Raw genomic sequence first — 25,099 nt, 5'->3', positions numbered from 1 at the left:
ACAAACTGAATCTTTTTTTAGTATCAAAGATCAAAGATATTTTCAAGCATTACAAACATAATAATGTGTTGCAATATACAAAATTAATTTATGAAAAGATCATGATATTTATGACACAGGAAACTGGATTAGGGTTGCTCTGGAATGGGTAAGGCCTGGTAGTAGGATCAGGACTTGCTTAAGTCACAGAACGATCTAACATGAGAGCAGGTGATGTGGTATCCACCAGCTCGGTATGCATCAGGATTCCCCTCATGGGAATTTGGCCTTTGCTGCGTGCTGACTCCAGGTCACCCTGCTCAAGCATTACAGACTATGAGTCAGAGGTTACTAGGAACAGTACAGAGGTCAGGGCTGATTGTGGCATGGATTGTCGGGAGCAAGCCAGAGAACAGAGCTGACAGCAGACATGGTTAACAAAGCACAAGCCAGAGGTCAGGACAGGCAGCAGACATGGATAGCCAGGAATGAGCCAGAGGTCAGGATGAGCAACTGACATAACCAGGGCAGTGACCTGCACTAGCTTAAATAGGGTAAGCAAAAGAAAGGAACCACTTTGATTGGCCACAAGCTGACAGGGAGAGAAGGGTGCAGCACTGATTGGCTGACAAGCTGCTATAACAATCAGCAGGTGGGATTGGGAAATGTCTAAAACTGCCATACCAGTACAAGAGCAAGGTAGGAGCAGAGCATGTTAGTAAAACTACAGGTAGCAGAACAGCTTAGCTGCTGATATGAGACACATATTTGTTGAAGTACAATAACGGATCAGCGGCATGTGGATTATTCTGGAGAAACAGTATTCATGTGGTTGCCAGGAGTTGATGTTGACTTGATGGCAGTGTGATCTCTGCCCGGCAGTCTAACTATATTTCCGGCTGACTCTGTCTCAGGTGCAAGATATGCTAGGTACGCCACTACCTCCTAGCGCTGGTCCTTTACTGCACACTGCTGCTTACAATTCAGTTTAAGCTCCTGAGTGTCCTATTGGTCGCTTAGTAACTTTTTTTTTTTATTTATTCGTTTATTAGCTGACAGGTCATCAAAACAAGGTTACAGTCATCAATGTTTGAACAACAATCGTATATGCAACCATCAAATCACATGTGATTATTGTACGTTACATACAGTTCTTGTAGAAGCATTTCGTGGGTATATAACTTTTCAGTTATCATCAAACAGAACCTTTAACTTATTCCTAGTAAGAGTGTTCAACATAGTTTCATCCGTGAGAATCTGCAGTCTGGACACAGTTGTGTTGTGATAATCGTTACTGTATTGAACCGCTGAACGCAGAGAGTGTCATCAACGATATAGTGTAAAAAACATGTTGTGGGAAGTTGGAACTCAGCCTCATCCAAGGCGCAAGTGCTGGGAGTAAAGATAGGTGTTAGCAAGGAAAGAGCAGAGTAGGCAGAGGGGAGTAGTAGGCACAAGCGGAAGGAAGGGGTAGAAGAATGGGTATGATCCTGAATCGCTGCCAGGGTCCCCGTCCAAGGAGGGATCCACCACCTCCGACAGCTGAGGAGCTAGGGTCCCGACAGGGGAGGTCCCCTCAGGCAGTGTGACCCAGGAAGGCCACCATGTCTCCCAAGAGTGCGGCCTCAGTGTCAGTCTGACATAAGGTCCGCTTATGTGGTGGAGTGTTGGAAGTAGATCCATGGACCCCAGGTGGTCAAGAACTTCCCTTCGGTGTTTCTGAGGGAGGCCATCAGATCTTCCAGAGTATACACCTCACTTATCTTAGAGAGCCACAGCGAGATGGTGGGCGGGCTCGTTTGTTTCCGCAGCAGGGGAATAGTGGCTCTAGCAGCATCTAACAGGTGGCGCGTGAGTGACCTTCGGTATTTTGAGAGTGGGGCGGTCGACATGTGTAGCTGACCCGCCGCCGGTTTGTCCCTGAGGTCCGTCATGGTCAGGTCTTGAATGACAGATATCACTTGATCCCAAAAGGATTTCAGGACCGGGCATTACCAGAAGGTATGTAACATCATGCCCGAGTCTGAACCACACCTCCAGCACTGGGCAGGGATCACAGGATTCATTTTGTGTAAAAGCCAAGGTACTCTGTACCAGCGGGATAGAATTTTGTAGCCCATTTCCTGAATTTTGCTGGCCATGGACGATTTGTGGGACATGGTGAGTATGACTCGGGTCTGTTGTTCGGTAAAGACGAATCCTAGTTCCCTTTCCCACTGCTGCAAGAACGATGGGTGGGAGGTGGAGGCGGGTGCACTGATCAGTTTGTAAATAAGGGATATTGCATGTCTCATGGGTTCTGTCCCCGTACACATCATCTCGTAGTCAGTAAGGGGTCTATCCAGGTTCTGGGGATTAGGGATGGCTCGCAAAAAGTGTCGGAGTTGCATGATACTCCAAGAGTCTAGAGGGGGGTCGGTAAGGGATCGTATAGCTGGGCCCGAAAGCCAGTTGCAGTTGGATCTAAAATTGATTAGTCTGAACTTGTCTACTGTCACCAGTCTGGAGAACCGTGCCGTGTCCGCTCCCGGCGTGAAGTCGGGATCTCCTATCACCGGTGTTATTGGCGATGGGGCCGGAGCTAGTGTGGTGTGCTTGAGCGTCGCCCTAGCAAGTCTGATTGTGGTAGAAATCAGAGGATGGTCCCGCACCGACAGCGGGGTGGGGGACGAGATCCAAGGGAGCCCTTCCAGTGGGTATCGACATGATGCTCTGTCAAGGGCTACCCAGAGCTTATCTTCCTGGTGGGTGTGCCAGTCCAGAACCCTATTCAGGTGGACAGCTTTGTGGTACAGTTGGAAGTCCGGCAAGCCCACCCCCCCTCTATCCCGGTAGAGAGTCAGCGTTTTCCGGCTGATCCTCGGGTGCTTGTCCGCCCAGACAAAGCTCACCATTGCCCTATGAAGACGTTGGAAAAAACTTGCGGGGATGAATATCGGCAATGCCTGGAACAGATAGAGAACCCTTGGCAGGATGTTCATCTTAATTGCTGCACATCTGCCAAACCAGGAAATGGTGTGTGCAGACCATGCCCGCAAGTCCCTGGTAACCTCTGCCAGTAAGTTAAGCGCTAGGGAACGTTTATGCGCGGATTCCAGCGTATGTAGGCGTTCAAATAATTGCACCACTTGTTTAGCTCCCTCCTTTTTCTTTCGAGCACCGTGTTTCACTAGGACGCCCCGTACGACACACTTGTGGACCTCCCATGCAATCACAGGTGATGCAACCGAGGGGACATTGGTGGCAAAGAAGAAGGCTAGCGTAGCTTCTACGTCAGATTTGATCAAAAGGTCCTGCAGAAGCAATTTGTTTAATCTCCACATGAAGCATGGGGTGGAAGCCACGGTTAAGGCTAGAGACATATGCAGCGGAGCATGATCTGATAGGAGGATGTTATCAATCGAGACTGAACATACTCGAGGGAGGTCTTTATGTGCTATAAAAAAGTAGTCCAATCTCGAGTACGTCTGGTGGGCTTGCGAAAAAAAGGTGTAGTCCCTATCCTGTGGGTGAGTGAACCGCCAAGGTGTAGGAGGTGGAGCTCCGACCTCAGTCTCCTCAAGTATGAAAAGGCCAGGTGGGAGGTACCCCTAGATACGTCTAGTAATGGGTCCATTGCAAAATTAAAGTCCCCCCCCCAGCACCAGGATGCCATCAGTAAATTCTAAGAGGACCTGCACCAGGGTGCGAAGGAAGCCCAGTTGGTCTGAATTTGGGAAGTAAACATTGGCTAAGGTCACTGGGACGCCACCTATTGTGCCCTTCAGGAGAATAAATCTGCCATTTGTGTCAATGTATTGATCGGTGTAAGTCCAGGGAACTGATTTAGCCAGGAGAATAGAGACACCCTTAGATTTGGAAATGGGAGATGGACAGTGATACACCACCGGGTAGTCGCGATTGAGCAAACTGGGGATCTGGTCACTTCGGAAATGGGTTTCCTGAAGAAACACTACCTGAGATCCAGATTTCCTCAAAACTGCGAGCAGTCTAGACCTTTTCTCGGGGATGTTTAGACCCTATACATTTAGGGAGGTGAATATCATAGCCGCCATTTGGTCCGATAGGGCACAAGCAGCGATCCAGGAGGGAGAAGAAGGGGGGGCAGAAGAAAGTAGTAGGAAGGGTTTGAGAAAGAGAACCAGCAGGTATGTATGAAAGAAGAGGAAAAAATAAAAAATAATTTAGTGTTCTAGCGTGATTCTAGCCCAGGATGAGGCAATCTTAGGCAAACTGATATACACTCAGGAGTGTATAAATCCTGACCAGACTACTGGTACAGGTCAATAACAAGTATAGCAACCCGTAGCTTAACGCACGGGGTAGTCCTACGTGGGGGTGGTTAGACAACCTGTGTAAATACGAATAGATCTACAATAATCGGTATAGAACCGTGTGAGGAGATGCACAGCCCTCTCCCATTAGCGGAACAGCACAGGACGCAGACCGGGTCCATACACCCCCCCGCCCCAGGAGCAAAGCGCACTCCACGTCGGTCAGTGATCCGGGACTCGATCTCATATGAGGTACTTAACATCCCAGGGGCAGAGAATCTACCCCCCCCACATCTGCGCCCTATGCTGGTCCTATCACTAGGGAGTAGAAGCCCCTCCCCCATGTACAACAGCATATAACTCAAAACTAAGGAAAATAACAGAAAACAAAAAATAACACAACATTTCCATAAAACATAAACCCCCGCAACTAAGGCATTAAGGCAGGTAAGACCCAAGTGGGAAGAGACTGAAAGAGATAGTGGTTGCCATTCTGCATGGCCTGCTAACATTCTTAGCAAACACTTTAATAGGTTTCACTATATTGTACAAACCAGCTATTACTACCCAAATTCATATTTTTAAAACAGGGTTTGAAAATAGACATTATAAGCACATTTAGTTATGGTAATGATATAAAAAAACAAGAACTTGGAATCAAACAATGCAGATCATAATACGTGGAAAACAATTCTACATAAACACTTGCATATTTTACAATATAATCCAATAATTGTCAAAGTCAGCTTTCTAAACCAAAGTGTCAAGATTAAAAGATAAGCCGCATATTCACAAAACAAAAGCATAAAAACACTAATTTACATGAAATAACAACATTTCTTTATTGTTTATTGAGGGACACAAGAATTCTTACAATGTAGGATTATACTAACACCTACAAGAGGATTGGACACTGCCAAACAAACAAATCGTAGTTGAGCCCAGGATAACTCCTCTTACTCGCAAAATGCCTCAGTTTTTCTGCTGCGTCAGCAGGTATCCACATAGCGGATCAGCCTTTCCTCAGCTTAAGTTTGCTGTCATGGTCTGGGCACTGGGGCACTTGGAGCGGGTTAGAGTCTCAGACTGGAGTGATGCCAGGGATGCTGCTCACAGGAAACTTACTAACAGTATGTGCGTTATTGGGGACGCACTAGAGGCGCAGAGTCTAAGAAGGGCTGGGTCTTCCACAGACCCTCTAATGGTGAGGATGATTGGCTGCTGGTCACCTACCAGGTTGTGGCCCTCTAGAGCACCCACATAGACTCAGGGCTAGTTGCAGCGCCAGGGCACTGGGCGTTAGGGCACCAGACACAGGGGCAGGCAGGGGAGAAGCCTGTGGACAGGCTGCAGTACAGGTTACAAAGAGGCACAGGGAAAGGAGTATAAACAATAAACAAAAGGGAACAAAAGGAGACCCCAGTGAGACAGCACAACACGGTTTTCTGGAGTTCACAGAGGAGTGAGGCTGCATAGGATAATCAGCCACACAGGAGGAAGGCAGACTCTCAAGTAAACGCAGGTGCAAGAGCTCACTGAGGAGATGAACCATCCACTAGCAGGACAAGCAGGATCTCACAGGGAGCACAAGGGAATCCCAGCACACACTGGGATTGTGTATAGCACAGGGACTAGGGCACTCAGGGTAGCAGAGTCACACATGAGTAAACAAGAAGCAGTACAATGGAAAAGGTGGGTAGCACGGCTACGGATGCACCAAAAACTGTGTACAAGGAATGCACAGAGGAAAGTGCGAAGTACAGGAACACAAATAATGAACACAGAGATGGAGGTAACAACGTACAAACAAGATAGGATACCAACACACAGGAACTAACTATAACAACAACAAATAGGAACACCAGAGACAAGCAAGAGGGAAAAAACAATAGAGAGTTTACAGGGTAGACTGGAGGAAAACAGGGAGCACAAGAATACAGGAAAGCTATGGGAACAAAGCCAACGCAGGAATCCAAATAGCTACTAAAACACTGGAAATCAGAGGCACAGGAGAACTAGTGAAAGGAGGGATCCAGAAAGGTACAAAAGCAAAAGAGATCACAGAAGGTCTGGTACAAGGGATTAGACTAGTGAGGTAATGATAAATAGAGGTGAGCAGGTTGGCTGCAGCTCTGTAGAACACCATAAGCTGACAGCCAAGCACCAGGGACCAAAGGGAAAATCTGCCACGGACTCCCAGACATTGTGACATTTGCAGTGCAGTACCCAGACCCTGCTGGACTGGACTTTGTTGGGCTTGCTTGGAAAGTGGCTTTTGGGCACTGGGTTCTGCTTGTGGTGCTTTCCAGATATGATGTACTGGTAAACGTAAACAGTGGAGCACTTGCTTGAAGACTGCCTTTGTGAATAGGCCATTCAGACTGAGCACCAGGAGCTACCTCATCATTAGGACTGCTGAATGCCTTTAAAATTCCCACTTTCCATTTCTTTTTACCAAGCAAGGACTTAATGCTGAGTGGAGTGTTGCGTGTGCTCACTCTGTGCTCTCTAAGCACCTTCCCACTACTGCTCCTGCTCACAAGAGCCACGTTGAACTCTGATTATCTGTCCACTTACAGTGTCCTGGTCAACTTTGGCCACCTGACCCTACACCTGCTTCCAAGCGGTCAGATACATGATTACCTGAGACTTTTCCTTGTACTTTGAGCTATGTTGCCTCCCATATTGCTGTGCAACATGTTTGGTTTTAGACACAGGGGGGGTCAGTCATGCTGTGTGTGTGTATGTGTGTGTGTGCCACACCTATGACCTGCAGGGACCACCAAGTGCCTCTATTGACTGGCAAATCCTGTTTGATTCCCTTAAGTAATCATGTCATAAGAGAAATTACATTGCTCCTCTTTTGAAAAGGCCTTATTATAGGCCTCTGACCCAGAAAACGTATGTAGATCAGGAAAGTCAGATTATGGTCATGGGTTAGTTCCAGGCATTGAAGTAAAAGTTCTAGCCTCTTTTTTAAAAGGAGAGCTCAGCAATGATAGCCTTTATGTTTTTCTCATGATAGGATTCTTTTAAGTTACTGACAGGCTAACTTTCAGGAGTGAAAATTTTTTTTTTCTAATTTTCCCCAGCTGGTATGTAATTAGTGCAGTGCTAGATGTTTATCCCAGATAAATTCGTTAAAGTCTTCAAAGGGTTTCACAGCAGTGTGATTTCTACATGGTTTAATTGCATGCCAATGCTCACATTCAAAGTTCACTTTTCGGTTTAGGAGAGCTTCTCCCCCTTTTCTAAATTACATCAAAAAAAGAAAACAAAAATCTTCTTGAGTAATTGTTAGCAGAACAATGAGATAAGATCAAGTTGGGTTTGTGCAGACAGTAATTAGCACAATGGCTCCAGTTTCACAGGTTTGCAATTACAAAGATTGTGAATGACTTTGTACATTCTTTAACCTCTTGCCGTCCGCCCGTTAAGAAAAAACGGACGGACGGCAGACTCGCATCCGCGGGTTGCCGTCGCCAGACGGCATTTTTTTCCTACCGCGTGCGCACGGGCAGGAAAGACCCGCTCGTTACTACAGCCGTTAACGGCTGTTTCACATACAACCGATCAGCGGCTCTATAGCCGCCGATCGGTTGTATGGCGTGAATTTCGGAGCGCCCCCCCCGCATCTCGGGTGCCGCCATCTCCTCCCTCCTGACCCCTCACCTTTAATCCCGGGATCCGCTAGCCCATCGGCGGCCCCGGACCGGCTCGGGAGGGAGTCAGGAGGAGGAGGGAGGGAGTCAGCTACTTGCTGATGTGTGTATTACATCACTTCCGCATTCACCTGTCAGTCATCTGGCTCCTACTGCCAGAGAGAAGAAGCTGATGAAGCAAATCTGTGCTTCATCAGCTTCTTTTGGGGTCTCCAGGTGACATTAGGGGTCCAGAGACCCCTAATGTCTCCATAAAGAGGACCTGTCAGTGTACCTGTGCCATTATATAGGGGGATGGTATCCCCCTATGTAATAGCGAAAACAATAAGTGTAAAAAAAAATTCTTTATAAATAAAAAAAGTTAAATAAAATAAGTCACAAACAAAAAAATAAAAATTTTTAAGGCTTGACATGTTTGGTGTCTCTTTACCTGACGTGACCCCGTCTTTTATATTTTACCAAAAAATTTGGTAATAATAAATGTTTTAGAATTTAATATAGGGGGAATTGTTTTTTTTTTTTTAAATCTGTAGTTTTCCCCTAATATATTAAAAAATAAAAACCCCAGTGGTGAATAAATACCACCAAAATAAAGCTCTATGTGTCCCCAAAAAAGGGTATAAAATTCATTTCAGTACAGCGTTGCATGACGGAATAAATGTCAGTCAAAGTACCACAGCGCTGAATACTGAAAAATGGCCTGGATGGGAAGGGGGTTTAACACCCCACATGTCAACTGGTTAATGAGTGTTCAATGCTCACGCAATAAGTGTAGTTGTCATTCAGAGGGATCTGAAGTATTTGGTGAGACTTTGGTATTCATTCAGAGAGGGTTTATTCTTAATTTAATGTATTTTTTACATTTTGTTTCCTACTTTCTTTTTTTTTTCATAGGATTTCCTACTTTCTTTTTTTTTTTTCATGGGAGGCTGGATTAAGTTGGAGGGACCTTATCCACCCCCCCCAGTGTGAACACTTATGATACTAAGTGATTGAACAATGTGTGCTATATCAGCAAGCTCCGACAGGTTCTCAGTGTAATGATAGAACGGTGTCCCTGGTTACCTGGTAACCGGGGACGCTGATCTCTCTGCAAGAGGCCGGAGCCATCCATGAGATGACGGCTGGCTCCGCCCAGCTGTTAGAAGCAGGCTGTCGGCCGGCCGTTCGGCCAGCTTTGAATTTCCCCTGGGCTCAGTCGAGCCGAAGCATATGTCTTCGGCTCGACTGAGCCCCTCGGCCAACTTTGGGGGCTGTACGGGCTATAGTGAATAGCCCGTACAGCAGCCCTGAACCGAAGGGCCGAAGCTAGCCGAAGGATCAGCCAAAGCTACGGCTAGATCCTTCGGTAGCTTCGTGAATAACCCCCTTGCATTCTATATTCCTGCACTTTTAGAATCAGCACTTCAATTCACAAATTGGTCTATCCTAACAGATGTGGACTGATATGCTTTATATTACAGGTTCTTATACTGGGGTGTGGTTAAAGGTTCATAGTGTAGTTGAACAAACCCAGCTTGACAAATTGATGCTATTGCAAATAATTTATTTTCTAAAAACAGTGCAACGTAGATATTTTACTCATCAAAGAAAATAAAAAATGGGGGTTCTAAATTTGTGCAGAGAGTGAGTGAGCATTGGCAATAATCATACCCAATTTAGAGTGTACTTTAGATAACTTGGCATGTATAGAGGGTAATTATGAACATTTGATATGCTAAAGTGACACATGACATATGTTGAGCTACACTGCTTCAAAGAGACCCTATCACCAACTTATGAAAATTGTAGGTTAAAAAATAAGTATTTGTCATGCCTAGTTGCAGTGTTTTTCTTCTCCATAAGTAATTTTTACTGATTGTAATATGCCTTTGCACTGGCTAGCAATAGCGTCACAAGGAGGGTGCTGGTGTTGCTGCTTGCTCTGGGTGCCACCATCAGATGGGGTGGCACTAAAGTGACTGGCAGTCATTTTGGTGTCACCCCCTCTGAAAGTCGGGCACTTGGTCATGGACCGAGAGCCTAACAGCTGCGCAAGAGAGGAGGGGACCTGGTGGGATAAGGTATGCCGCCCGGCCTGCTCCTGTCTTGTGAAGCTGTTGGTGATGAACGTCCCCTCCTCTCTTTCCCGGCATCCATCATCAAGATGGCCACCGTCAGTTGAGTGTGCATGATGTTATTATGCATGTGCGTAATGATGTCACATATGTGTGTAATGAAGCCAGGTGCATGCGTAATGACAGGCCAATGGATGACACCCAGTGGCCGCACTTGATGACACTCGGCATGGTGATGCCTCTGTTCACTAGAACATTTGACTAGTCAATTCCCTAGAATAGCCATCTTCTCTTCTAGGGAGTGTCTAACTACTCTTTGTGCTGGGCTAGGTCCTCTTCCTTCCCCTCCCTTTTATGGAGCTGCTGGGGAATACCATAGAGTGTCACTTGAGTGACAGCTCTGAGTGTGATGGGGATGCTCACATGACATCCAAGATGGTAGAGACCAGCAGCAGTCTTAGGGCTTTCGGATGTCTATTCAATAGAGGCCTTTACACATAAATAATCCAAATAAAATACGTTAAATGCACATATAATCTTTTGGGAATATTTTTGTTGAAATTAATGTTCTGGTGGCAGGGTCTCTTTTAATATGATGTGCCGTGGTTACATTGAAATCCCTGTATGCAAGCTAATGAGACCCTTGTCACACTATTCCTTACATGGAGACTTAAAGAAAGAGGGATGCTTTTGTAAAATCAGAATCATTTGAAAGGTATTCTATTTTTTAAAGGAAAGGGGGATACCCTTTATCTCCTGTGAGAGACTTTATGTCTGAACCATGTGATCTGCATTAGACATTCAAATCAGATCTAAAACACCAGCTAAACACATTTGAAAAAAGGAATGTACCAGTTTGAGAATATTAAATACATACAAGTGTATTAATTTGGTTTTATGTGTATAGGATGTTATTGCATTTCCTATATTGCATGGTTCAGACATAAACCATTTCCTATTGCATTTCCTATGAATAAACTGGTAGGCATTTAATATTGTAAAATCGTGGTGCATACTGTTTTTTGGGTCTTTTTCTAATGTATTACCATTAGATGTCAGTGTTCACCTGCATTATAAATATATTGTCCGGTACTTGGAGCTACTGTGGAAACTGTAAGGGAAACAAATTGTCTTGTTTTATTTGCAAGTGATATTAAAACTGGAATCAGGTCAGCTTGCCCTCAGAGGATTTTTACACTGTTCCATTAGTCGCGTAAAACAAAGCTTCATGAGTACATTTCTTGTATAGTTTGTAGTGTAGCGTGTAGTAGTATTGCATTAAACAAATAAATGCATTCTGCATGGGGAAGACCATTTACGATTCTGTTAGAGTTTTTGTTATAATATTGTTCAGCCTGTACTTTTAGTTTTATGAAAGGGTAGTTATGCTTGTTTTTTTCCATTTTTCTAAAATACTTTAAGTGAACTTGCGTTTGAAGGCTAAAGCAACATATTCTCTTAATGCTGCCATCACCATCTGTACATGCTTATTTTACTTTTGCTCCCCTTGTTACTCCAGTTCTAGCTGTGCCCCTGAATGGGAGTAAATCACATCCTTCCCATACCTGGAAGTAGTGGATATTTCTCTTTGCTGTTGGCATTAAGATCGCCGGTCCCGGGCCTGTAGGAGGGGCAACGGAGCCCGGGAAGCACGGCGGGGGTGTCCGGCGGGGGGGGCGGCCCCTTCTTTGGGACGCAGAAGCGATCTGGCGACAGGTAAGTCGCCAGGATCGCTTCTGTTGTAAAGCCGACAGTCGGCTCTACAAGTTTAAACAGAGTCCCAGCGGCAAAAGTCTGTTTAAACAGCCCCGATGCTGGCGACGTACACTGTACGTCGTCAGTCACGAAGGGGTTAATAGGACAGCAGGGTAGGTAGGATATCAGTTATGTAAACCTGTTGCTTTGCCATACATGGACAGGAGGTTTTATCTATTTTTAAAAAAAGGAAGTTTTGGATATGCATATTTGAATATTCTCATAATATAACTAACTGGTTTGAGAAAGTTCAGAACTTGCAGCAAATCTGTATAGTTCACTCCAAGCCATGTTACAGAGGAAATTACAAATCACAGTTTTCTCCTATTTCATGGAACATGGCAGGGGCTACCCCAAACAGCAAGCCTGCTGCTGCTGCAGATTTGAGCTCCCTTCCCCCTCAGTAATCCTATGGAAAGCCTGCTTGTATGGCTACTGGAATTGTTGGTGTATATTACGACCTTATCAGTGCATTGATGCCACACAGGGTACTACCTTATTAGTTTGCTGATGTCCAAGGAGGTGGAGATTCTCACCCATAAGCTCCAGTGTCCTTAAAAGCAGGTTGCCCATTGGATGTCATTAGATCACCTAAGGGGTGGTAGCCCATGCTCTTTTAAATGCAGGCTTACTGTTTTGTCAGTTCATGCCAAGCAAATGAAATTGTTGCTTATCTCTAAAACAAATTAAAAGCTACAGTAACTGTGGGTTACAACTGCATATTTTTTCTACTCAATATTCACATTTCAATATTCTCTTCCACTAAGTTGCCATCATCTAGTATCTAAAGATAGAAAGCATGAGAACAGGAGCAGCCCATTTATTCGTAAACAAAAAGTAATGTGTGCTTCCATGAGACAAGTGCCTCTACAGGTTTTCACTGGGCTCTACAGGTTTATGTTTACATGGAGCTCAGTTGCATAGGTCGTACAGTAGTGTGACTTGTAACATGTTTTGTGTGACATGTTTTTGTTAGGGAACCAAGAAACCAGACTGAAAGTTAAAGTGCAGGTTTAATATATAAAAGGAATGTATTGAAAACAGCAATAAACAAAAATGGCAAAAAACAATGGCGAAAGTCTAGGATGCCGTCAGTGCCAAGCCAGGGGTCAGATGCGAAAGCGGGTAGTCAGCCAAGCCAGGTCAGGAACCAGGAGATCAGTCAGCCAGAGCCAAGATCATACACAAAGTGTGGAAAAGACAACAGCACACTTGGTTAATCAGAACAAACGCAAGGGCGGAGACTGAATGCACAAGGTGACGATTATATAGCAACCTGGTATCTGCATCATCACTGTGGGAAAGGAATTATCCAGGAGTCTAGCCAGTGAAACAGCAAAGAGCAGTGCAAAGAGCAACCACGTTGTCACAAACACTTCAGCTATGCTACAAGCAACTGGACAAGGCAGGGTAAGACCCTGACATTACTCTCCTCTCAATTACCCCTCCCCAGTGGGAGAACTAAAGGCTTATGGGGAAAGCGAGCATGGAAGGCACAGAAGAGGGTGGGGACATGAACATCAGAGGATGGAAACCAAGAACACTCCTCCGGGCCATAACCGTTCCAGTGGACCAGGTACTGGACTTTGCCCCTCACCCCACGAATCTCATACTCCTCATGATTGCCCACAGTAATGGGACGAGGACAGGGAAGAGTGGTGGTGTAATGATTACACACTAGTGGCTTCCAGAGCAACAAATGGAAGACATTGGAGATAAGCATGCTAGAAGGAAGGTCAAGTGCATAGCCAACCGGGCTGTGTAAGTGGAAGACCTTCCTGGCAAACACTTAGGCAAGCTCCTGAGTTGAGGGCAACTTCTTAAATGGTATGCAATGGCACATCTTGGAAAAATGGTAGACAACCATGAGAATACCAGTATAACCACAAGATACAGGAAGGTCAATGATAAAGTCCATAACTAGGTGGGACCAAGGACGTTCCCCATTGGGAATAGGTTCTGGTAAGCCCACAGGAAAGTGCCAAGGGGATTTGCTTTGGGCACAAATGGAACAGGCGGTCACGTAAGCAGCAACATCGGTACAGAGAGATGGCCTCCAGAATTGGCGAGAGAAAGCCAAAGTCATTTGATTCTTACCAGGGTGAACTTGGAGTTGTGGTGAGTTCGCAACAGTTTAATGCATATATTCTCAGGTTCAAAACACTTATCGCTTGATTTCTCAGGAGGAGCCATGGGTTGAGCGACCTGAATCTGCTCTCCCTGGGGAGAGGTTAAATTGGTGCAAATAGTTGCTATGATATGATCTGGAAGAATAATCGGAGCTGGCACGGAGTCTTCCCTGGATAACTCAGAATACTGGTGAGATAGAGCATTAGCCTTCAATTTTTTCAACCCGGGCAAATACAATACCACATAATTTCAATCGAAAAAGAAATAAAGCCCATCTAGCTTGGCATAGTGAGAGCCTCTTGGCTTCTGAGAGATAAGGCCAAGTTAAGTTCTTATGATTCGTTAGAATAAGAACAGGGAAGGTAGTACCCTCAAGCAGATATGTCCACTCTTTGAGAGCCAGAATTATGGCCAACAGTTTTCTATCTCCGATCTGGTAATTGCACTCCGGTGGAGAAACATTTTGGAATAGAAACCACAAGGGTGTAAGCGACCATCTGGGGTAGGACGTTGAGATAGGAGTGTGCCTACTCCTGTCTCAGACACATTAACCTCCAGAATAAGGCAGGATTGGGATGAGACAGGATTGGAGAAGTAACAAATCCAGACTCAAGGGCTTCAAAGGCCTCAATGGCAGCAGGAGACCAGTTATGTGCCATTCTTAATCAGGTCTGAGATAGGGGTCGCTAGAGAGAAGAAATTTCTGATAAATTTTCGATAATAGTTGGTGAAACCAAGGAAACGTTGAATGGAGTGGAGATCAGTAGGACAAGGCCATTGTAAAACGGATGACACCTGTGGATCCATGGAGAACCCATCAGAAGAGATAACTTAGCCCAGAAAAGTAACTTGGGACTGGTGAAATTCACATTTCTCAAGCTCACAGAAAAGCCCATTCTCAAATAAATGTTGCAAAACGCGTCTAACATCCTGGTGGTGTGAATCAAGAGAGAAGTGTATTAAAATATTGTCTAAATAGACTACCACGCATTGCTGTAGCAAATCATGGAGAATATCATTAATTAACTCCTGAATGACAGTGGGAGCAATGCAGAATCCGAAGGGCATTACTAGATACTAATAATGCCCACTTGTGGCCCTCCTTGGTCCTTACGAGATTATACACACCTCTTAGATTGAGTTTGGTGAAGACCGTTTCTCCCTTGAGGTGGTCAAATAATTCTGTGATTAAAGGCAGGGCCGGCCTAAGGGGCGTGCGTGCTGCCATGACAACAAAGGCTTCAGGGGTCTGTTTGGACTCCTAATATTTCCCAGAAGCCCCCCCAACAGTAAAATAAAAATAAAAATAATAATAGAAAAAAAATTATTTAAAAAATGTAAAAAAGTTTTTTACAAAAGTGAAAACTGCCCCTCCCCCACACACGTTTGCATTAGTTTCATCAAACAAAACAAATTTACATGCTATTTTGGATTCAACCATTGGCGTGTTCTGGGGCAGGGTGCATGACGTCATATAACACCGCACGTGCTGGGTGCCGCCATCTTGGTGTATATCTAGGTATATACCAAGATGGTGGGGCCAATATCGGCGTGTGACATCCCCGCCTCCAAGATGGTGTCACGCATTCACAGAACACGCTGGTGGCCAACATGGCTGCCGCACATTCTCAAACAAAATATTATGTGCCTGAATACATGTTATGTATATTCGAACAAATAGTAATTAATTAATTTACATAGTCTAGGTTTTGTGTTCTGTTTTATATTTTTACTTTTCTAGATGCACTTACTTGAAGAAAGGGTCGGCATGACAACCTGACACTTTATTTTTATAGACTCTATTTTAGTTTAACATTTATTGTTTGCCTTCTGTTGTTTTATTTGATAAGAATACTTATATTGCGCCTACAAGTTTAATACCTTTGAATAAAAGTTTAATTTTTATCATACTTTTTAATATGTTTCTTTTGCGGCTTAACAAAAAAGGAGTCTTTAAATGGTGTGGATATTGCGAAAAATGGGTGTGGTTATTGGGGGTGTGGCCACCGAAGAGTGTGGTCACTAAGGGGTGTGGTCACTGAGGGGCACTGTAAAGCTTTCTCGCACAGGGCGCCTAAAGGCCTAAGGCCGGCCCTGATTAAAGGAATAGGGTAGGCATTCTTGATCATGATGCGATTGAGACCCCTATAATCAATAAAGGTCTCAGCTCACCACCCTTCTTCTTTACAAAGAAAAAGCCAGCACCTGATGGAGAAGTGGACTTGCAGATGAACCCCCGGGAAAGTGCATCCGCAATGTACCTCTCCATGGCCTTATTCTCTGCAACAGAGAGAGTAAACCCTGCCATGAGGTGGGACTGTACCAGGTTGCAATTAGATAGCACAATCATAGGACCGATGTGGTGGAAGAGCACCACCATGCACTTTATCGAAGACGTCCTGATACTCCAGATATTTGGTAGGAAATGTGGAGGCTGAGAATGTACAAAGGTGCTTACCCAGCCAATGGATGCATGTAGCGTTACATTGTGGAGACCAGGAGAGAATCTCAACCGTCTGATAATTAAAAGTCGGGTTATGTTTCTGTACCCATGGGTAACCCAGAACAATGGGATAGTGTGGAGAGGAAATAAGCTGGAAACATACCGACTCCCTGTGTTTTAAGCTCCTACAGCCAGGTAATATGTGCAGGACTCAGAGGTTTGCCATCAATGGCCTCAATGGCCAATGGTGCTGTACGAGGCAACAGAGAAATTCAATTCTGAGGGGCAAATATGCTGTCAATAAAGGAACCAGCAGCACCGGAGTCTACTGGGGCCTAAATGACAGCAGAGGAATCGGCACAGGAGAGGACAAGCATAATTAATGGTTTGTCTTTTGGGAAAACCGGGGATGGCATAATTCCAGCTAAGGCCCCGACAGCATTTCCTGGACGTGTTGGGCACATTTTTAGGGGGTGCCCACTGAGACTGCAGTAAAGGCACAGGTGTTTCCTCCTCCTATAGTGCCCCACCTACATGTGTTTACTGTCTGACGGACCATCCACAGGAGGCATGGGAGGTGAGAGAGGAATGGATGGGAACAAAAATATGGGAGCAGTCTGGTAAGAGGCCTCCGCAGGCGCTCCGTAAAAGATGGTCTCTCCCTGTGCTTGGTATCAATTAGAATCAGGAAGGGAATAAGAGCCTCGAGCTCACTAGGCAAGTCTTTGGCCGCAATCTCATCCTTCAAGGTATCGTAGAGGTCATGTGATAAGGCAGCCACCAGAGCCTTATTATTCCAGCCCACCTCTGCCACCAGGGAATAAAGTTCAATAGCATACTCAGCAATGGTTCGTGTACCCTGTAAGATGGACATGAGCTGCATGGCAGCAGAGGCGGAACGAGCTGGTACATCGAACACCCTATGAAAGGTGGCAACAAATTCAGGATAATCATGTATGACAGGTTTATTGTTCTCCCATAGGGGATTTGCCCAGGCCAAGGCCTTATCCGAGAGCAAAGATATTAGGAAGCCACAACATTGATTTAGATCACCCCCATAACATTGAGGAAGGGTGGCTAAACCAGTTATAACCTTAGCGACTGCTGCTTCACCTGCGTCTCCGGGAGCGGAAGCAGCGACATAAGAAACCACAGGCCAAGAAACACCTGGCCCAAGATGGACTAGGAGGGTCTGCAGTGCCAGAGCGAACTGATCCATATGGTGATCTTGTTGATCAAGCCTAGAGATCAACATGGGTAAAGTAGGAATACCTGTACTCTCAGGATTCATGGCCCTTGCAAACTGTTAGGGAACCAAGAAACCAGACTGAAACGTAAAGTGCAAGTTTAAAATATAAAAGGGGTTTATTGAAAACAATAATAAACAAAAAAGTCAAAAAATAATGGAATAAGTCCAGAACGTCATCAGTGCCAAACCAGGGTGCAGTTACCAAAGCGGGTAGTCAGCCAAGCCAGGTCAGGAAGCACGGAGAGCAGGATGAATGGAAACAACGCCGGAGTCAGGAATCCGGAGATCAGTCAGCCAGAGCCGGGACCATACACCGAAATCAGAAACAAACAGCAGCACACTTGGTTGATCAGAATTCAGAACAAATGCAAGGGAGGAGAGAGAAAGCACAAGATGCCTGCATCATCATTGTGGGACAGGAATTACCGAGGAGTCTAGCCAGTGCAGCAGAGTGATGATGTGTGCGGGTTTGGGCATAAGAGGGTGCCAAAGAGCAACCACAGTGTCACGGACACATCAGCCATACTACAAGCAACTGGACAAGGCAGGGTAAGACCCTGACAGTTTTGTGTGACAATAACTTTAGATGATAAAAGAAATAAGGAAAGCACAATATATGCCTATGCATACTACATTATACAAGAGTATTGAAAGTGCATGTTATAATTGGTTCTCTATCCATAAATATTGAAAATCTGCATTATTGTTTACTAGTAGAGACTGTGGTTAGTAGCACACTCTGGCAACAGTTTGAGGTCTGTAATTTCTACTCTTGGAGAAAGAGAGCTTTACTCAACTCCATCCATCCAATTATGCAAAATGTTAGACTCCTGAAGACACTACAAATTTCTAGTAAAAAATCTTCTGGCCTTGCCATGGTCATCAGCCAGGAATTAGTTACAAGTTTGTATTTATTTCACTAGTTGACCATGCTTTTTAATACCTCAGTAAGAAAATGTTCCCACTGCTTAAATAGGATGCCCTCATAGCTGGCAGCAATTAGCCAAAGCATGATTTAACAGCGCTAATAGACTTATCAGCTTCCTGGAGATCAGCATCACCTTTCATCCTGGTTTCTGAGAGAAATGTGATCTCAAGATATCTCTACTCCTATTTTGAAAATTGAATAATTCATAATTCCCATACCTTGCACTGCACTTTTTTAAAACAAACTCTCCAAAAGCTTGGTTGCGTGGAGGGAATCAAGTAGAGTACAAACATGTCACCTAATTCGGATAGTTAGTAATGATTTCATTTGCGCCGATAATATTTTCAGTGAGTTTAAATCTTAAGTCTAAGCATGGACAAATTAGAGCCGAGATCTAATCATAATGACAGATCTATAACTCGTAAGCCAATGCAGTTTTGAGTGTTTAAAGCTTTGGCCAGATCAAAACCTGCCTGTGGAGATTAGTTGAGAAGGCAGGTGCCAACATCTCATAACTCATTGGACAGGAATGGGGGGTGGTAATTTTGATCTTTTGTTGTATATAATAAAGATCTGAGATCCCATCATTCATCATCATATCTAGAGGTCCAGTTGCTGACTGGGGTATGATCTGTATGTTTTGTTCAACCACAAAAGGAGAAGTATTTTAGTAAATCATTCTGTAATTTGTATCTGTTTTATTTTCAATAACTGTTGCTTATACATATTGCTTTGTAACTTTTTTGAACATTTTGTATATATGCACTACCACCTTCAAGCTGAACTCTGGGGAAATTATCCTTAAAGTGGGGTTCCGCCCACACTGCAAGGGTTAAATGTTCTTTTTTTTTTGTCTAAGGTACCCTTTAAAAAACAGTTTTACTTACTTTATCCACCGCCCCCTGGCAGCCGGTGATCTTCTCTCCCACTCAGCAGGTTGAAGATGGGATCTCAGTGTTCTCACGTACAATGTAGGACTACTAGATTATGCCAGAGTGCCTGCGACTGACAAAGCACAGAAGAGAAGGAGCTGCAAGAGGCTGATCATACGGAGGTGAGAAAGCCTGTAAGAGGTCTGGATAAGATAAGTAAAACTGATTTTAACGGTACCCTAGACAAAAATGAGCATTTAATTTCGCTGTGATCACCACTGCAAGGGTAGTGTTGGATTTTCCCCAGGGTTCAGGTTTAACCTCTTCATAACTGCAATATGACTTGATAAGTCTAAATGTAAAATGCCCCTTGAAGTGTAAACAATAATTAACTTTGTAGTAGAGATGTGCAACTCTGTGTGTTCCTAGTTCTCAGACCCACTGTCATTCAGAAAAATTAGTCATAGAATTATTGTCAAGGTAACCAAGCTTTAAAAAAAACTCTAGTCACGAAAGGGTTAAGGGATATTAAATACGAAAGTATTATTATTGATGTATGCTTAGTGAAATTGTCTGGTTTATCTAGCCTTTTAACTGCTAGAGGAAGCAGTGTGCATGGTTATGTATTTATGTGGTGTGTTGTTGCTATTGTTTACTGTGCCCAGTCAGTAAAACTACAACAGCTCTAGTAATAGTTGCCAGTGTTCTGGTAAAGCTCTGGGGGCAGGAAACAATTCCTATTTGCTTTTTCTTCTTTATCATCTCTTCCCTCCTTGACAGTCCATGTCATGCCCATACGGTATGTAGGTATATGGTATGATAACAAATACTGATAAGGTAAAATGTGAGTTTTTACATTTTTTAAGGGCTTTTCTATTAATTTGTAATACTGCATGAAACATATGTGCTTAGTCTGATGTTATTAACCATAGTTGTCCTAGATTGCAGAGGGCCCCTGTGTGAAAAAACAGCTGGAGCCCAATTTTGCTACTCATCTTTGTTACGCCATATAAAAGATAGCAAATAAGCTCAAAGGCACATTTTTTTTTCTCACAGCTGGTTATTTCTTTTGCTGAAATGTTATATGAAACTCCACTGTAGTTCTTAGCTAAGTATTTTGTAAGTAGAAATAAAGTTAATCCCGTTTCTGAAATATACAGTGAAGGCATTTGTTCATTGGCAAACTTTGGTGAATATTTACTGTAACTTATCTGTCGAAGCAATCTCTGAATTAAAGTGGTTAGCTTTTATGGCATCACAAAAGAACAGTACAATTAGGATTAACTCCTAAATATTTGCAATTATTTTGATTATTAGGTTATAAAAGGAAATCGCTTTGTTATTTACAAAAGGTTGAATTAAAACATAGATAAAACAATGCATATTAATAAGTTACAAAAGTATAATACAGTGCCTTGTGTTTATTCAAGCTGGTTTTCATAATCTGCAACTGCCTATTACCTCAGAAAAGAAAGGAAAGAGGGAAAGATAGATTTTAAATTTGACTTGGTTTAAACTTAACTTGGGTCATTTAACATGTGGAAAGAATCTGAGGTGGGTATGGTGAGGTAATAGAAAGAAAGATAATTAGTGAACAATAACAATAACAACTGAACTGGAGGGAGATGGAAAGTAAACAAAAAGGAGTACAATAGCAAGTGAAATTAAAGGACAGATAAAAAGAAAATGTAAAGAAGGTAAGGGGGTGTGCTGCTGGGGTTCTCTGCCTTCCACAGTAGGCAACTCATAAGGATGTCAAGCTTTAGACTGGGAGTAACAGGTACAAGCACTGAATCTAGGGGCTCTATATGCTGAGGATTCTTTTCTGGGCATCTATAAGCATACTAGTCAACTTTTTGTTATTAAAAAAAGGAGTAAATGTATCACTTCACTTCTGTGAATTGTTTGAATTGTTTTTTTATGCATGAGCTATTAGTTATCTGGTTAGTTAGTTACTTAGGGGGTCTAAAATGAAGAAGTGCCAACCATAGGTCTTTTGGGATCAGCATAGTAAACAGGTTCTCCAAACTCCAGGTTGAAGACCCTGGTCTAGAATCTACTGAGCACTGAACAGGTCTACCAGACATTTAGAAAGTCATCAGTAGCCTGGCAACCTCTAAAATATTTATCTGACTGTCGTGGATAAAGATGTATAAGGCTCTAGGGTACCATGTTATTAACAGGAAGGGCCTGAAAGCTAATTTAACCAGTTGCCATACGCCCATAGTAAAAATATGGGCAGACAGCGGATACTTCACAGCGGGTGGACGTACATGTACGTGATTTTTTTTCTGCTCGCGTGCACCCAGGATCCCGCTGGGAATCTTAACAGCCGTTACCGGCTGATACATACAAGCGTACAGCCGATCGCTTGTATGACCGTATGTGTTGTGCGCCCCCCTCCATTTCTGGGCTCCCCCCCTCTGCCATTTAACCCGTACTCTCCTGTCCCCCCTGCGAGCCCGGGACTGGCACATTAGCTGCCTGCACAGAGAACGGAGGAGAGATCAGCATTCCCCCACCACAGATCTCTCCTCCGTTCTCTCTGAAGGCGGAAGCGATGTGCATTACATCACTTCCCCCTTTAGTTGTCATTTCTCTGGCTGCTATAGCCAGAGAAGAAGCTGGTAAAGCAGATCTCTGCTTCATCAGCTTCTTTGGGGGACACCCCTGATGTCTCCATAAAGAGGACCTGTCAATGTATATTATCTATCACATAGGAGGCTTGTTAGTGGGAGATTCCTCCATCCACACAGTTTAGTGTAGATGGAGGAATCTGTTGCACTTTTTCCATCTGACCATAGAAAATCTGCAGATAATCTTTAGGTGTATGGCCAGTTTAACTGGCAAAAAAAATAAAAAATCCCCTGTGTACCACTGTTCTGACGATTTGCCACCTTCTAGGAGAGGAAGAGCAGGCTCTTGAGCATGGAAAGGTACAGGAATGGTCTGAAAAGTGCTGGTTTAGCCTGGGGATGAGTGTCTGAACGGTCTCTGAAAAGTGCTGTGTTATTCTGGAAATGGGTGTCCGATCGATCGTTTGTAAAAAGTGCTGTGTTATCCTGTGAACAAACGCCACCTAGTGATCCCTCCCAGTACCGCAATGTATTGCTAATGGTTTAAAATACAATATACTGATATGGTATGGTATAGCATGGGGTATAGCATTAGTTAAACCCATTTTTAATAGTAACTTTCAAGCAACCAGAAACTAAATTTATCCGGAATCTACTAATCCCCATGGATGCGGGATAACGGGGAATGTAGTAATGTTGATGGTGCAGGAGGCTATTGCGGACTAAGTTTGTAGCTATTCTTCCTCTGACGTGTTGCCTTTCAGGTCCTTTTTCAAGAGGCATAGGTATGCATGGTTGGGTTAGGTAAATGGTTCAGATGGGAATAGACATTAATATAAGTTTGGCTGATCAATGCGTGTATGGATAAGTGTTGTGATCCAATATGCGATCCACATTGGATCACAATAAAAAAAAAGTCTATAGAAGGTGCGTGTGAGGATTCAGTCTTCCTCTAAGAAGGTGCAGGTAGTCGTAAAGCTATGGGTCTCCTGCCATGTAAAAATGGCTAGAAACTCTAGCCTCTGGGTGGAAAAGTAAGTTACACAGTAAGGAAACTAAAGGAAGATTTGGAAAAATTAGTTTACTGGAACACTTAGGGATGTATTTATAAAAACTTTCCAGACCCATTCATCCTGCACAACTGCATGTAAAGTATGTTAATTTTGTGTGACTGAAGGCAAAAACGAACATTCTTAGTATATTTTCTTTCCAGGTTGAATGTAATATCAGACTTTTGTGTTTGAACTGTACTGTCCTCTCTCAGACACAAGTAAATAATTTCTTTATTCTTCTGGCTGATGTTACGAGCTTCTAGTTTGGTCAGCCTGTCTGTAACTGTGCCCCACTCAAAATCCAATTTGTCCACCGCTATAGTATTTTTTTCAGCTGATACATTACTAATTATTGACCTGCCAAAGTGTTTATAAATCACAGATCTGCAACTTCAGATATAAGCTAGCTCTTTGCTCCTAAGTGAAGTCCTGAGTTATTTGTTAATCTTCTTTCTCCACTAATTCTGACAAAGGCAGATCAGAGGTCCTGGCCATGTCAATAAAAATGATGCATCATGCTGCCTTATGAAACACCTAGCCCCTCAGTGAGATGTGTCCTTTTCTGTATGAAATCCTCCATCAGGCTCAGTGTGAGCATCCAAAATAGGTTACCCCTTCCAGTCCTACCTCGTTATAGCTGCCCATTGTGTCCAAATAACCATACTTCAGTACTGGAAAGCATGTGTATTCTAGATGAATGTCTTCCAGGTATGCAGGTATGCATCCTTGTACAAGTACCTTGTACCACATAGGTTTTTAGAGTATTGTACAACCAGTTTCATAAACAGCAATTGCTACTGCTGGATGTCTACCTTACCTACATTAAAGTGTATCTAAACCCCAAAACAAAAATTAAATATATTGCAGTTTACCAGCCTTTAGATATGGTACCTGCATTAGCTTGTTTGCTCTTCAGGCTACAAACATTTTCAGCAATTACAGAAAATATGATTGATCTTTGCATAAATGCTATGTCCTTGTCACTTAAAATAGGAGGCTTAAAAGAAAGCACACAAAGTATCTTTATTGCATAAACTACTAATCCTATCAATCCAAGATTTAATGGAGAAGAACAAAGGCAGACATGTTTGAACAACTGACTGCGTGTCAACCATGGCTATCCTCATAGATGCAGTGGAGAAAAAAGCATAGACATGAAGAGAGAGGAAGTGTGTTATGCACAGGATTACCATGTAACAATAGAGGAAAAAAAACCTGAAAAAAACTAATTCTGCCACAATGTCTAAGCACTGGTAAGCTGCAATATATTACAATTTTGGTTTTGGTTTAGATACTCTTCAAGACAGAATAGTGGAGACTGTAGCAGGGCTGATACAGTAAATAGGGATGCACTGAAAGTTTGGCCGCCGGAACAAATAGGTCGAATATGGTTCTTTGAGCAAAATGACGAAAGTACCATCTTTCGGCCGAAATTGTGAACTACCAGGGTTGCAGTGGTTGCAGCTGGGACCTGGCTCTGGCACTCCACCACTGCCCTGAAATCATTAGTCTGTATTGTTTTATAAAAACTGTCACATGACAATAAACAAAAATGTATCAGTACTCGTACTTGTAAGTACTCGGCAAGTATCAGTACTCGTACTCGCAAAACTGGTATCTGTGCATCCCTTTATTTATATTTATAAAAACAAAATCGTACATTAAAACAGAGATGTACAAATCCCAGGAGCTCCGTGTGCTCCTTACAAATGACAGCTGCCTCCTAACTTTTGAATTTTTCTCTAGTGTAGTCTTGGAGCTCAAAAGTATCGGTACATGTACTCGTACTTGTACCGAGTACTGTACTTGGTATCTGTGCAACCCTAGTAAAATATAAGCACATAAAATACTAGTCCACTACAGGCCCGGCACTACCGCAAGGCAAGTCAGGCGGCCGCCTTACGGCGCTGCAGGGTGAGGGCAGAAAAAACAGGGCATTTTGAAAGTACTTGTACTTGTCAAAATGCCCCGATGTTTGTGCTATGTTTGTTTTTTTTCACTTACCTACGGTGCGGGAGAGCAGCGGCGAGTCAGCGCTGGTCCAGTGGAGGAGCTCCAGGTGGGGTCCTAATTTAGCTGGCTGGCGACTGCCTGAGGATCCCGACACGCGCGGCACCTCAGG

The 25,099-nt window shown here is 43.7% G+C and overlaps 1 protein-coding gene across 1 annotated transcript in view; it reads left to right on the top strand.

Moving 5' to 3' along the window:
* The window catches only part of EPM2A (epilepsy, progressive myoclonus type 2A, Lafora disease (laforin)), a 68,437-nt gene that overhangs the window by 11,543 nt on the left and 31,795 nt on the right, over positions 1 to 25,099 (top strand). The window lies entirely within an intron of this gene.

Source organism: Nanorana parkeri, unplaced genomic scaffold (assembly GCF_000935625.1).
Source record: "Nanorana parkeri isolate BGI_ZX_2015 unplaced genomic scaffold, ASM93562v1 scaffold100, whole genome shotgun sequence".
In the NCBI taxonomy this organism is placed as follows: Eukaryota; Metazoa; Chordata; class Amphibia; order Anura; family Dicroglossidae; genus Nanorana; species Nanorana parkeri.
The sequence above is the reverse complement of the archived record's forward strand: the minus strand, read 5'-3'. Positions and strand labels throughout refer to the sequence as shown.